The 12581-nt window shown below is 45.3% G+C and overlaps 1 long non-coding RNA gene across 1 annotated transcript; it reads left to right on the forward strand.

Annotated features, from left to right (window-relative positions):
- Positions 1-718: 718 nt before the first annotated feature.
- LOC125523403 lies at positions 719-2529 on the forward strand. Its single transcript, XR_007290214.1, has 3 exons — positions 719-1375; positions 1534-1894; positions 1991-2529. It is a non-coding gene; the product is annotated as an uncharacterized LOC125523403 (long non-coding RNA).
- Positions 2530-12581: the final 10052 nt, after the last annotated feature.

Genomic DNA, 12581 nt, shown 5'->3' on the forward strand with positions numbered 1-12581 from the left:
ATCGTGTCAGAAAAAATACATCTTATATAAAGAAACGGAAGGAGTATTTGTAAGGGTTTTCTTTTAAAAAGAGTTGAGTGGATGCTAGAAATTCTATGGGAAATAGCACACAAAAAATTGTAGATTTTTTTATAAGATTCAGTCCTATGAATCAAACAACCAACATAAGAAAAAAACACAAAGATTATAATCCTTCAAATTCATATGAAAATCCTTTGAGTCAAAGGTACCTTTAGTTTCAAAGAAGAATAAGAAAAATCGGCCCACTCTCGCTCTATTTTTTACTAGCTACTAAGGCCCTTCATTATGTAGGGCAAAAGCGGAGCCAAATTTATTTTTGCTTCATTTGACACTGGTGCCTTTCATTGCCCAGCTGGTGCCATAGGAAAAAATTAGAGAATCGGAGCACCTAGTTGCTCCCATGCCCACTTCCTTCATGCAATGAAGTAGTAGTCCCTCCGTTAGAGATTCCAACAAGTGACTACATACGGAGCAAAATGAGTGAATCTACACTCTAAAATATGTCTACATACATTCATATGTTGTAGTCCATTTAAAATGTCATATATTTAGGAACGGAGGGAGTAGTATTTTAGCATTAATGTGTGAAGGAAAGGTGACTTTGTCAACCACTTTTTTATGCAATTGTGGGTCCTGCTTTTACACGTGCTGCAAGTACACATTGCTGGAGCGGTGCCAAATTATTTTCTCAGGTCATCGCTGATGATGTAGCAAGATTTTGAGATACTGGGCACCAATTACATAGTGGAAGGCTTAATTGCTCGTGTTTGTAACAGTGGTATATATATTCCAGTGGTTAACATCAATCATGTCCGACATATACCTTACGCCCACCATATTCTATATCTATACCAATATAAAAAGACCTAAAAGGGCAGATCCAACATATCTCAACCATCCGATCATGTTAATCCAACAACCCTTATTGTCCTGATGTTTAGCGACTAAACATGTTTAGCACTAATCAATCCCGATGATCCCCTTCCCTATGCGTACCTTTCGCACGAAAGGAACCACCCCCGCCGCATCGCATCGCCCCAATCGCGTCGCCACGCCCGCCCCCAACCATCGCGACCTGACCCGCCGCTCCTTCGCCGCCCAGTCGCTCCTTTGGCGTCCAGCCGCTCCACGCCGCGCCACCATCGCCTCCTAAACCGGCCGTTGGGGACGCCGTCGTTGGAGCAGTGACGGCGCGCGGCTGCCGCCTTTCCGCCGCCACAGCCTTCCCGCCTGCTGGACGGTAGTGACGCCGTCGCCGCCGCCTGGGGGCCCGGCCATCCGGGACGCCGCCGCCGCCTTCGAGCGTCTGCCATCGGTTCGTCGGTTCAGACCTCCCCGCAGCCGCAACCAACAGGTATTCATCCATTCAAACTCTATTTTCGGATACATGCTTCTTCATGTTCGTTTCAATGCACAATTTCAGCAAATCTGCTATCCAAAGTGATGGAACATATTTTACTTTGCATTGCCTGAACTTTTCTCACCATTATATGGATTTCACCTGTCAAGCAGATGGAACGTACTCATTTCGATGCTTCCCTGTCGTTGTCAGAGAATCAGGATCGTTCCGACGTTACGAACAATTCCACTTTAGAGAATCTCCACGCTAAAAAACTGTAGGGCGGCAACGGATAGTATGCCCGGATGTCTGATGACAAGAAGGCGGAATACCTCTAGAAACGGCGTCAGGCATGGGCTGAAAAAAGGCTGCAAGTCTTGCTAATGCCAACTGTCAGCAAGTATGTCAACAACATTTTTCATCATGTTTGTCTCTACAACGTTATGATGCATGTTCAACATGTATATGACATGCAAGCTCGAGAAAGATTTGTGCCCCCAAGTTATGTATCTGGACCCTCGAGTGAGATGATAGGTGTCTACTCAACCTACACTAATTTCATCTTTTATTATGATTGCATGTCCTTCCGGAGTTCATATACCTAATTGCCATGTTCATGTATGTTGCCAGATGAACCTTCTGAGAGGAAACGATGACATATGCGGGAACAATATGCAAACATGCCAAAGCATGACAAAGAAGTTGTCTTGTGTAGGAATCATGCATATAAGATAGGACGACGGCATACCACCCCATTATCCGAACAATCTTACATTGCCGATGTCGCGGGTGGGTCCAAATCGCACTCAACAAGTACACCTTCCATACCGACACAACCATATGGATATAGCTTCACTGGTATTTTTCAGTCCCCGTTGTTGTCCATTTACTAGCACTTTAGGTATGAAAGAACATGTTGTGCCCCCATGTTTGGTTTTGGTAATTGATGACAATCTCTATGGACTAATGGTTTCCTTGAGTTATATTTGAAGGTTTTGTCCATAGGCTTTTTTTGGAGTACATGTGTTGGTTTCAAGAAGAGTTTGTGTCGATCAAGGTGATATTCAAGGAATTACCTAAAGATTGGTCTTGTGAGAGGCTGATCAAGACTAAGTCAAAGAGTGAATCAAGTTGATCAACCCACAAAGCGTAGAAGATGTACCGAGAGGGATCAAGTGATCTCATGGTATGGTAAGAATTGTCAATTACGCTTTTGTGTACTAACCCATGGTCTTCGTGAGAGTTCTTTGTGGGGTTAGGTTGCGGTGTGCAAGTTCAAGTGGAGCATCATGAAGAGATCAAATGCTTGAAGCTTGTCGTCCTTTGTGGTGACAATGGACTTGTGAAGATGTGCGGAAGAGTGGCTCACCCATAGTGAAGTATGAGGGAGCAATCAACTAGTCTTCATTGAGTCAACACAATCAAGAAAGGTGGTCCAACTTGAGGGAGTCAAGATCGTCATCCTATCTCAAGTGGACCATGTGCAAGGCAAGGTTTGCCCTTGATAGGTTTTCTATTTTACCGGTCTCATGATGGTAGTTGGGAGACCGGGTTATAGGATCGATTGCCATATTATCAAGGGAGGCTCTCGATGAGTAGCTTGATCGTATCGTTCGTTGAGAGCTCAAACCATTGCATCCTTGCATTATCTTTCTTGGTTCTTGTTTGGTTCTCTCTGTGAGTCTTAAAGATTATGGTCATCTTGATGACAAGCTCAAGTTCATCGAAAACGGAGTTCACTCGCATCTTCTATGGTGTTTCGATGTTGGAGGTTTTGCCGGTTCTTCTCGGTTGGAGGTTTCACTCCTCTTTTTGTTAGGCATACTTCCCCTGCCTCTTCTTACTATAACCAGTCGCTATTTTGATGCTACTCGTTGTCTTGTTTCCAACAAGCTTGAGTTTGCTCAATTCGGAGCTCATATGCAGAAGTTATGGCAGTTCCTGTCTTCTTGAGAGTGGCTTTTGTCTGGTCCCAGCGGTAGTACCGCGAGCCCAAGCGGTAATACCGCTTGGAGCTCTCAGTCGTAGTACCGCTGCAGTGCCGCTCTTCTACCACCTTGATTTTGGGTCCTGCTCTTTTCGTGTCGGGTTTAGCAGTAGTTGCACGGCAGTAAGGCACGGTAGTACCGCTCCGGTCGGGCGGTAGTACCGCTTCTGCATTTCTACCATCGTACTCTGCTCTGCCCTGCCTCTTTTGGTCCCGTGTTCTGCTCCTCCAGCGGTAGTACCGATGGGGTGAGTGGTAGTACCGCTCATATGCGGTACTACCGCCCCAAGGTTCATGTTTTGTTGCTCCATTTCCTTGTTTCTTCCGCCCGAGCGGTAGTACCGCTCGTGTGCGGGCTGAGCACATAACGGTTGGATTTTCCCCCTCCTATATAAGGGGGTCTTCTTCCCCAATGAACCTTATCCTTTGGGCTCGTGTTCTTCCCCCATTGTTGACCTTCTTCGAGCTTGCTAACTCTCAATCCCTTCATGGATTCTTGCTGGTTTTTGAGGGAAAAGAGAGAGGAGATCTAGATCCATATTTCCACCAATCACTTTCTCCTCTATGTGAGGGGAACCTCTTGGATCTAGATCTTGGAGTTCTTTGTGTTCTCTTTCTTGTTCTTTCTCTCATTTTCCTCCCTAGCATTAGTTGCTTCAGTGGGATTTGAGAGAGAAGGACTTGGGCACTCCGTGTGCCCTTGCCATTGCATTTGGTGCGTCGGTTTGAGTTCTCCACGGTGATACGTGGAAGTTATAAGTTGAGAAGCTTATTACTCTTGGGTGCTTGGTGCCCTTGAGCTTGTTCCTCTTGGGTGCTTGGGCGCCCTAGACGGTTGAGGTCACCTCGGAGCCATATTCCATTGTGGTGAAGTTTCGTGGTGTCGTTGGGAAGTTAACCCCAACCTTTGTGGTGTTCGGAGCTCAATCATTGTGGTGTAAAGCTCCGAGCAAGCATCGGGGTCTCCAATTAGGCTGTGGAGATCGCCGCGAGCAATTTGACGGGTACCGGTGACCGCCCCCAAGGGTTGCCAAAGTGTACGGGTTCGGTGACCACCCCCAAGGGTTGTCATTTGTACGGGTTCGGTGACCGCCCTCAAGGGTCCCTTAGTGGAATCACGGCATCTTGCATTATGCGAGGGCGTGAGGCGATTACGGTGGCCCTAGTGGCTTTGATCAACTCATCAAAGCATATATTCCAACTCTGAGATGCTTGCACCAGTCCATAGATGGATCGCTGGAGCTTGCACATTTTGTTAACACCTTTAGGATTGATAAAACCTTCTGGTTGCATCATATACAACTCTTCTTTAAGAAATCCATTAAGGATTGCAGTTTTGTTATCCATTTGCCAGATTTCATAAAATGCGGCAATTGCTAACATGATTTGGACAGACTTTAAGCATCGATACGAGTGAGAAAATCTCATCGTAGTCAACACCTTGAACTTTGTCAAAAACCTTTTTCGACAAGTCTAGCTTTGTAGATAGTAATACTACTATCAGCGTCCGTCTTCTTCTTGAAGATCCATTTTTTTATGGCTTGCCGATCATCGGGCAAATCCATCAAAGTCCATACTTTGTTCTCATACATGGATCATATCTCAGATTTCATGGCCTCAAACCATTTCGCGGAATCTGGGCTCATCATCGCTTCCTCATAGTTCGTAGGTTCGTCATGGTCAAGTAACATGACCTCCAGAACAGGATTACCGTACCACTCTGGTGCGGATCTCACTCTGGTTTACCTACGAGTTTTGGTAGTAACTTGATCTGAAGTTACATGATCATCATCATTAGCTTCCTCACTAATTGGTGTAGTAGTCACAGGAACAGATTTCTGTGATGAACTACTTTCCAATAAGGGAGCATGTATAGTTACCTCATCAAGTTCTACTTTCCTCCCACTCACTTCTTTCGAGAGAAATTCCTTCTCTAGAAAGGATCCATTCAAAGCAACGAATATCTTGCCTTCGGATCTGTGATAGAAGGTGTACCCAACATTTTCTTTTGGGTATCCTATGAAGACGCACTTCTCCGATTTGGGTTTGAGCTTATCAGGTTGAAACTTTTTCACATAAGCATTGCAACCTCAAACTTTAAGAAACGACAGCTTAGGTTTCTTGCCAAACCATAGTTCATACGGTGTCGTTTCAACGGATTTAGATGGTGCCCTATTTAACGTGAATGCAGCTGTCTCTAATGCATAACCCCAAAACGATAGTGGTAGATCGGTAAGAGACATCATAGGTCGCACCATATCTAATAAAGTACGGTTATGACGTTCAGACACACCATTACATTGTGGTGTTCCAGGTGGCGTGAGTAGTGAAACTATTTCACATTGTTTTTAACTGAAGGCCAAACTCGTAACTCAAATACTCTTCTCTACGATCAGATCATAGAAACTTTATTTTCTTGTTACGATGATTTTTCACTTCACTCTGAAATTCTTTGAACTTTTCAAATGTTTCAGACTTATGTTTCATCAAGTAGATATACTCATGTCTGCTCAAATCATCTGTGAAGATCAGAAAATAATGATACCTGTCGGGAGCCTCAATATTCATCGGACCACATACATCAGTATGTATGATTTCCAACAAATCTGTTGCTCGCTCTATTGTTCCGGAGAACGGAGTCTTTAGTCATCTTGCCCATAAGGCATGGTTCGCAAGCACCAAGTGATTCATAATCAAGTGATTCCAAAATCCCATCAGCATGGAGTTTCTTCATGCGCTTTACACCAATATGACCTAAACGGCAGTGCCACAAATAAGTTGCACTATCATTATTAACTTTGCATCTTTTTGGTTTCAATATTATGATTATGTGTATCACTACGATCGAGATCCAACGAACTATTTTCATTGGGTGTGTAACCATATAAGGTTTTATTCATGTAAACAGAATAACAATTTATTCTCTTTACTTAAATGAATAACCGTATTACGATAAACATGATCAAATCATATTCATGCTCAACGCAAACACCAAATAACACTTATTTAGGTTCAACACTAATCCCGGAATTATAGGGAGTGTGCGATGATGATCATATCAATCTTGGAACCACTTCCAACACACATCGTCACTTCATCCTTAACTAGCCTCTGTTTATTCTGCAACTCCCGTTTCGAGTTACTAATCTTAGCAACTGAACTAGTACCAAATACTGAGGGGTTGCTATAAACACTAGTAAAGTACACATCAATAACATGTATATCAAATATACTTATGTTCACTTTGCCATCCTTCTTATCCGCCAATCACTTGGGGTAGTTCCGCTTCCAGTGACCAGTCCCTTTGCAGTAGAAGCACTTAGTCTCAGGCTTAGGACTAGACTTGGGCTTCTTCACTTGAGCAGCAACTTGCTTGCCGTTCTTCTTGAAGTTCCCCTTCTTCCCTTTGCCCTTTTCTTGAAACTAGTGGTCTTTTCAACCATCAACACTTGATGTTTTTCTTGATTTCTACCTTCATAGATTTCATTATCATGAAAAGCTCGGGAGTCTTTTTCGTCATCCCTTGCATACTATAGTTCATTACGAAGTTCTACTAACTTGGTGATGGTGACTAGAGAATTCTGTCAATCACTATCTTATCTGGAAGATTAACTCCCACTTGATTCAAGCGATTTTAGTACTCAGACAATCTGAGAACATGCTCACTGCTTGAGCGATTCTCCTCCATCTTTTAGCTATAGAACTTGTTGGAGACTTCATATCTCTCAACTCGGGTATTTGCTTGAAATATTAACTTCAACTCCTGGAACATCTCATATGGTCCATGACGTTCAAAACGTCTTTGAAGTCCCGATTCTAAGCCGTTAAGCATGGTGCACTAAACTATCAAGTAGTCATCATATTGAGCTAGCCAAACGTTCATAACGTCTGCATCTGCTCCTGCAATAGGTCTGTCACCTAGCGGTGCATCAAGGACATAATTCTTCTGTGCAGCAATGAAGATAAACCTCAGATCACGGATCCAATCCGCATCATTGCTACTAACATCTTTCAACACAATTTTCTCTAGGAAGATATCAAAATAAACACAGGGAAGCAACAACGCGAGCTATTGATCTACAACATAATTTGCAAAATACTACCAGGACTAAGTTCATGATAAATTTAAGTTCAATTAATCATATTACTTAAGAACTCCCACTTAGATAGACATCCCTCTAATCCTCTAAGTGATCACGTGATCCAAATCAACTAAACCATGTCCGATCATCACGTGAGATGGAGCAGTTTCATTGGTGAACATCACTATGTTGATCATATCTACTATATGATTCACGCTCGACCTTTCGGTCTCCGTGTTCCGAGGCCATATCTGTATATGCTTGGCTCGTCAAGTATAACCTGAGTATTCCGCGTGTGCAACTGTTTTGCACCCGTTGTATTTGAACGTAGAGCCTATCACACCCGATCATCACGTGGTGTCTCAGCACGAAGAACTTTCGCAACGGTGCATACTCAGGGAGAACACTTCTTGATAATTAGTGAGAGATCATCTTAAAATGCTACCGTCAATCAAAGCAAGATAAGATGCATAAAAGATAAACATCACATGCAATCAATATAAGTGATATGATATGGCCATCATCATCTTGTGCTTGTGATCTCCATCTTCGAAGCACCGTCGTGATCACCATCGTCACCGGCGCGACACCTTGATCACCATCGTAGCATCGTTGTCGTCTCGCCAATCTTATGCTTCCACGACTATCGCTACCGCTTAGTGATAAAGTAAAGCATTACAGCGCAATTGCATTGCATACAATAAAGCGACAACCATATGGCTCCTGCCAGTTGCCGATAACTCGGTTACAAAACATGATCATCTCATACAATAAAATTTAGCATCATGTCTTGACCATATCACATCACAACATGCCCTGCAAAAACAAGTTAGACGTCCTCTACTTTGTTGTTGCAAGTTTTACGTGGCCGCTACGGGCTTAAGCAAGAACCAATCTTACCTACGCATCAAAACCACAACGATAGTTTGTCAAGTTGGTGCTGTTTTAACCTTCGCAAGGACCGGGCGTAGCCACACTCGGTTCAACTAAAGTTGGAGAAACTGACACCCGCCTGCCACCTATGTGCAAAGCACGTCGGGAGAACCGGTCTCGCGTAAGCGTACGCGTAATGTCGGTCCGGGCCGCTTCGTCCAACAATACCGCCGAACCAAAGTATGACATGCTGGTAAGCAGTATGACTTATATCGCCCACAACTCACTTGTGTTCTACTCGTGCATATAACATCAACACATAAAGCCTAGGCTCGGATGCCACTGTTGGGGAACGTAGTAATTTCAAAAAAAATTCCTACGCACACACAAGATCATGGTGATGCATAGCAACGAGAGGGGAGAGTGTGATCTACGCACCCTTGTAGACCGACAGCGGAAGCGTTAGCACAACGCGGTTGATGTAGTCGTACGTCTTCACGGCCCGACCGATCAAGCACCGAAACTACGGCACCTCCGAGTTCTAGCACACGTTCAGCTCGATGACGATCCCCGGACTCCGATCCAGCAAAGTGTCGGGGAAGAGTTCCGTCAGCACGACGGCGTGGTGACGATCTTGATGTTCTACCGTCGCAGGGCTTCGCCTAAGCACCGCTACAATATTATCAAGGATTATGGTGGAAGGGGGCACCGCACACGGCTAAGAATATGATCACGTGGATCAACTTGTGTCTATGGGGTGCCCCCTGCCCCCGTATATAAAGGAGTGGAGGAGGGGAGGGCCGGCCCTCTCTATGGCGCGCCCTAGGGGAGTCCTACTCCCACCCAGGAGTAGGATTCCCCCTTTCCTAGTCCAACTAGGAGTCCTTCCATGTAGTAGGAGTAGGAGTCAAGGCAAGGGAAAAGAGAAGAGAAGGAAGGAGGGGGCGCAGCCCTTTCCCCTAGTCCAATTCGGACTAGGCCTTGGGGGGGCGCCCAACCTCTCCTATCTCTTTCCCCTAAAGCCCAATAAGGCCCATATACTCCCCGGCGAATTCCCGTAACTCTCCGGTACTCCGAAAAATACTCGAATCACTCGGAACCTTTCCGATGTCCGAATATAGTCGTCCAATATATTGATTTTTACGTCTCGACCATTTCGAGACTCCTCGTCATGTCCCCGATCTCATCCGGGACTCCGAACTCCTTCGGTACAACAAAACTCATAAACTCATAATATAACTGTCATCGAAACCTTAAGCGTGCGGACCCTACGGGTTCGAGAACAATGTAGACATGACCGAGACACGTCTCCGGTCAATAACCAATAGCGGAACCTGGATGCTCATATTGGCTCCCACATATTCTACGAAGATCTTTATCGGTCAGACCGCATAACAACATACGTTGTTCCCTTTGTCATCGGTATGTTACTTGCCCGAGATTCGATCGTCGGTATCTCAATACCTAGTTCAATCTCGTTACCAGCAAGTCTCTTTACTCGTTTCGTAATACATCATCTCGCAACCAAGTCATTAGTTGCAATGCTTGCAAGGCTTATGTGATGTGCATTACCGAGAGGGCCCAGAGATACCTCTCCGACAATCGGAGTGACAAATCCTAATCTCGAAATACGCCAACCCAACATGTACCTTTGGAGACACCTGTAGAGCTCCTTTATAATCACCCAGTTACGTTGTGACGTTTGGTAGCACACAAAGTGTTCCTCCGGCAAACGGGAGTTGCATAATCTCATAGTCATAGGAACATGTATAAGTCATGAAGAAAGCAATAGCAACATACTAAATGATCGGGTGCTAAGCTAATGGAATGGGTCATGTCAATCATATCATTCTCCTAATGATGTGATCCCATTAATCAAATAACAACACATGTCTATGGTTAGGAAACATAACCATCTTTGATTAACGAGCTAGTCAAGTAGAGGCATGCTAGTGACTTTTAGTTTGTCTATGCATTCACACAAGTATTATGTTTCCGGATAATACAATTCTAGCATGAATAATAAACATTTATCATGAAATAAGGAAATAAATAATAACTTTATTATTGCCTCTAGGGCATATTTCCTTCATGCACATATGACAAACAAATATGGTGATGCTGGGTCACCTTGACGAAGCCCTCTCGAAGGGGAAAACTGCTCAGTCAAATCACCATTCACCTTGATCTGATACCTCACTGTGGTTACGCAATTCATCACCAAATCAGTCCACCTCTCCCCAAAGCCAAGTTTGTGCAGCATAGCACGCAGGAAGTCCCATTCGACTCGATCATATGCTTTACTCATATCCGCTTTAACTGCAGCAACTCCATCATTACCATTTTTCTTGTTGAGCAAGAAGTGTGAGAGCTCGTAACCAATGAGGACATTATCCGTGATTAACCTCCCTGACACGCAGGCACTTTGGTTATCCGAGATGATCTATGGCAGAATCAACTATAGCCGGTTGGCCAAAACCTTGGAAACCAACTTATAAACCACATTACATAAACTGATTGGCCGCAAGTCTTTGATCCTGTTTGGGTTCTTCACTTTGGGGATAAGAACAACCACTGTATCATTCCACCCTTCCGGCATTGCGCCCCCATTTAGAACCGCCAAGACCTCCTCAACCACCTTGTCCCACATAAAATTCCAATGCCTCTTATACACGATGGAGGGCATACTGTCGGGGCCCGGCGCCTTGAGGTCTCCGATGTGATCAAGAGCTGCCTTGACCTCCTCCCTGGAGTACTCAGCCTCAAGAATGGCCCGCATGGCCGGGGTTACCCACGCTTGCACTTTGTCGATGAGTTCCGGCAACCGGTCACCGTGCCCCAACGTGAACAATTCCTGAAAAAACAAGCAAACATAGTTATTAAGCTCCTCTCCCTCCTTCACCTCCGAGTCGTCCTCCTTCCTCAACACTCTAACTCTGTTTGCCTTCTTCTTAGCAAACGCCATAGCCATGAAGTATTTTGTACTCCTATTACCCTTCTTCAACCATGTGACATGAGACCGTTGCTTGGCTTTGGTATTCCTCCTCTCTTCAATCTTTTCCACCCTACACCAAAGCTTCGCCTCCTCTCTAATTTTCTCTTCACTCACCAGAGCACGCATACACCTTTCTAGCTCCCGGCGTGCTTGTGAAAGGATCGATATGGTTGACTAGAGGGGGGGTGAATAGGCAACTAACAATTTTTAGCTTTTCTTTAACAATTTAAACTTTGCATCAAAGTAGGTTGTCTAGATATGCAACTAGGCGAGCAACCTATATGATGCAACAAGGATAGGAACACAAGCAAGCAAGATATATGAAACAAATAAGCTTGCACAAGTAAAGGCACGAGATAACCAAGAGTGGAGACGGTGGAGACGAGGATGTGTTGCCGAAGTTCCTTCCCTTTGAGAGGAAGTACGTCTCCGTTGGAGCGGTGTGGAGGCACAATGCTCACCAAGAAGCCACTAGGGCCACCGTATTCTCCTCATGCCCTCACACAATGCGAGATGCCGTGATTCCACTATTGGTGCCCTTGGAGGCGGCGACCGAACCTTTACAAACTAGGTTGGGGCAATCTCCACAACTCAATTGGAGGCTCCCAACGACACCACGAAGCTTCACCACAATGGACTATGGCTTCGCGGTGACCTCAATCGTCTAGGATGCTCAAACACCCAAAAGTAACAAGATCCGCAAGGGATTAGTGGGGGGAATCAAATATCTCTTGGTGGAAGTGTAGATCGAGGCCTTCTCAACCACTCCCGAGCAAATCAACAAGTTTGGTCGGCTAGGGAGTGAGATCGGGCGAAAATGGAGTTTAGAGCAATAATGGAGCTTAGGGGTGAAAGAGGTGAGTCAACGGGGAAGAAGGGGACCCCTTATATAGTGTGGGAAAAGGATCCAACCGTTACCCACCAACCAGCCTGCGGCCAGCGGTACTCCCGCAAGGCCGCGCGGTACTACTGTTTGCAACCAAGCGGTACTACCGCACGACTGTGTGGTACTACCGTGCCGACCCACGGTACTGCCGCAACCCCAGCGACAGTAAAGATAAACAGACGCGCAGGAGCTGGGGGCGGTACTTCCGCACGCGCGGTACTACCACGCCCCCATGCGGTACTACCGCAAGGCAAAAAACCCCAGCCAGGGGGAAGGGAACTTCCGCGCCTACTTCCGCAAAGAAACGGAAGTAGCAAAAACCCGACACAGCAGTACCGCCGAGGGGCGGTACTACTGCCTGACTGCATAGCGCGGTACTACCGCTCGGCGAAAACGGT

This window comes from Triticum urartu, chromosome 7, assembly GCF_003073215.2.
Source record: "Triticum urartu cultivar G1812 chromosome 7, Tu2.1, whole genome shotgun sequence".
Classification (NCBI taxonomy): Eukaryota; Viridiplantae; Streptophyta; class Magnoliopsida; order Poales; family Poaceae; genus Triticum; species Triticum urartu.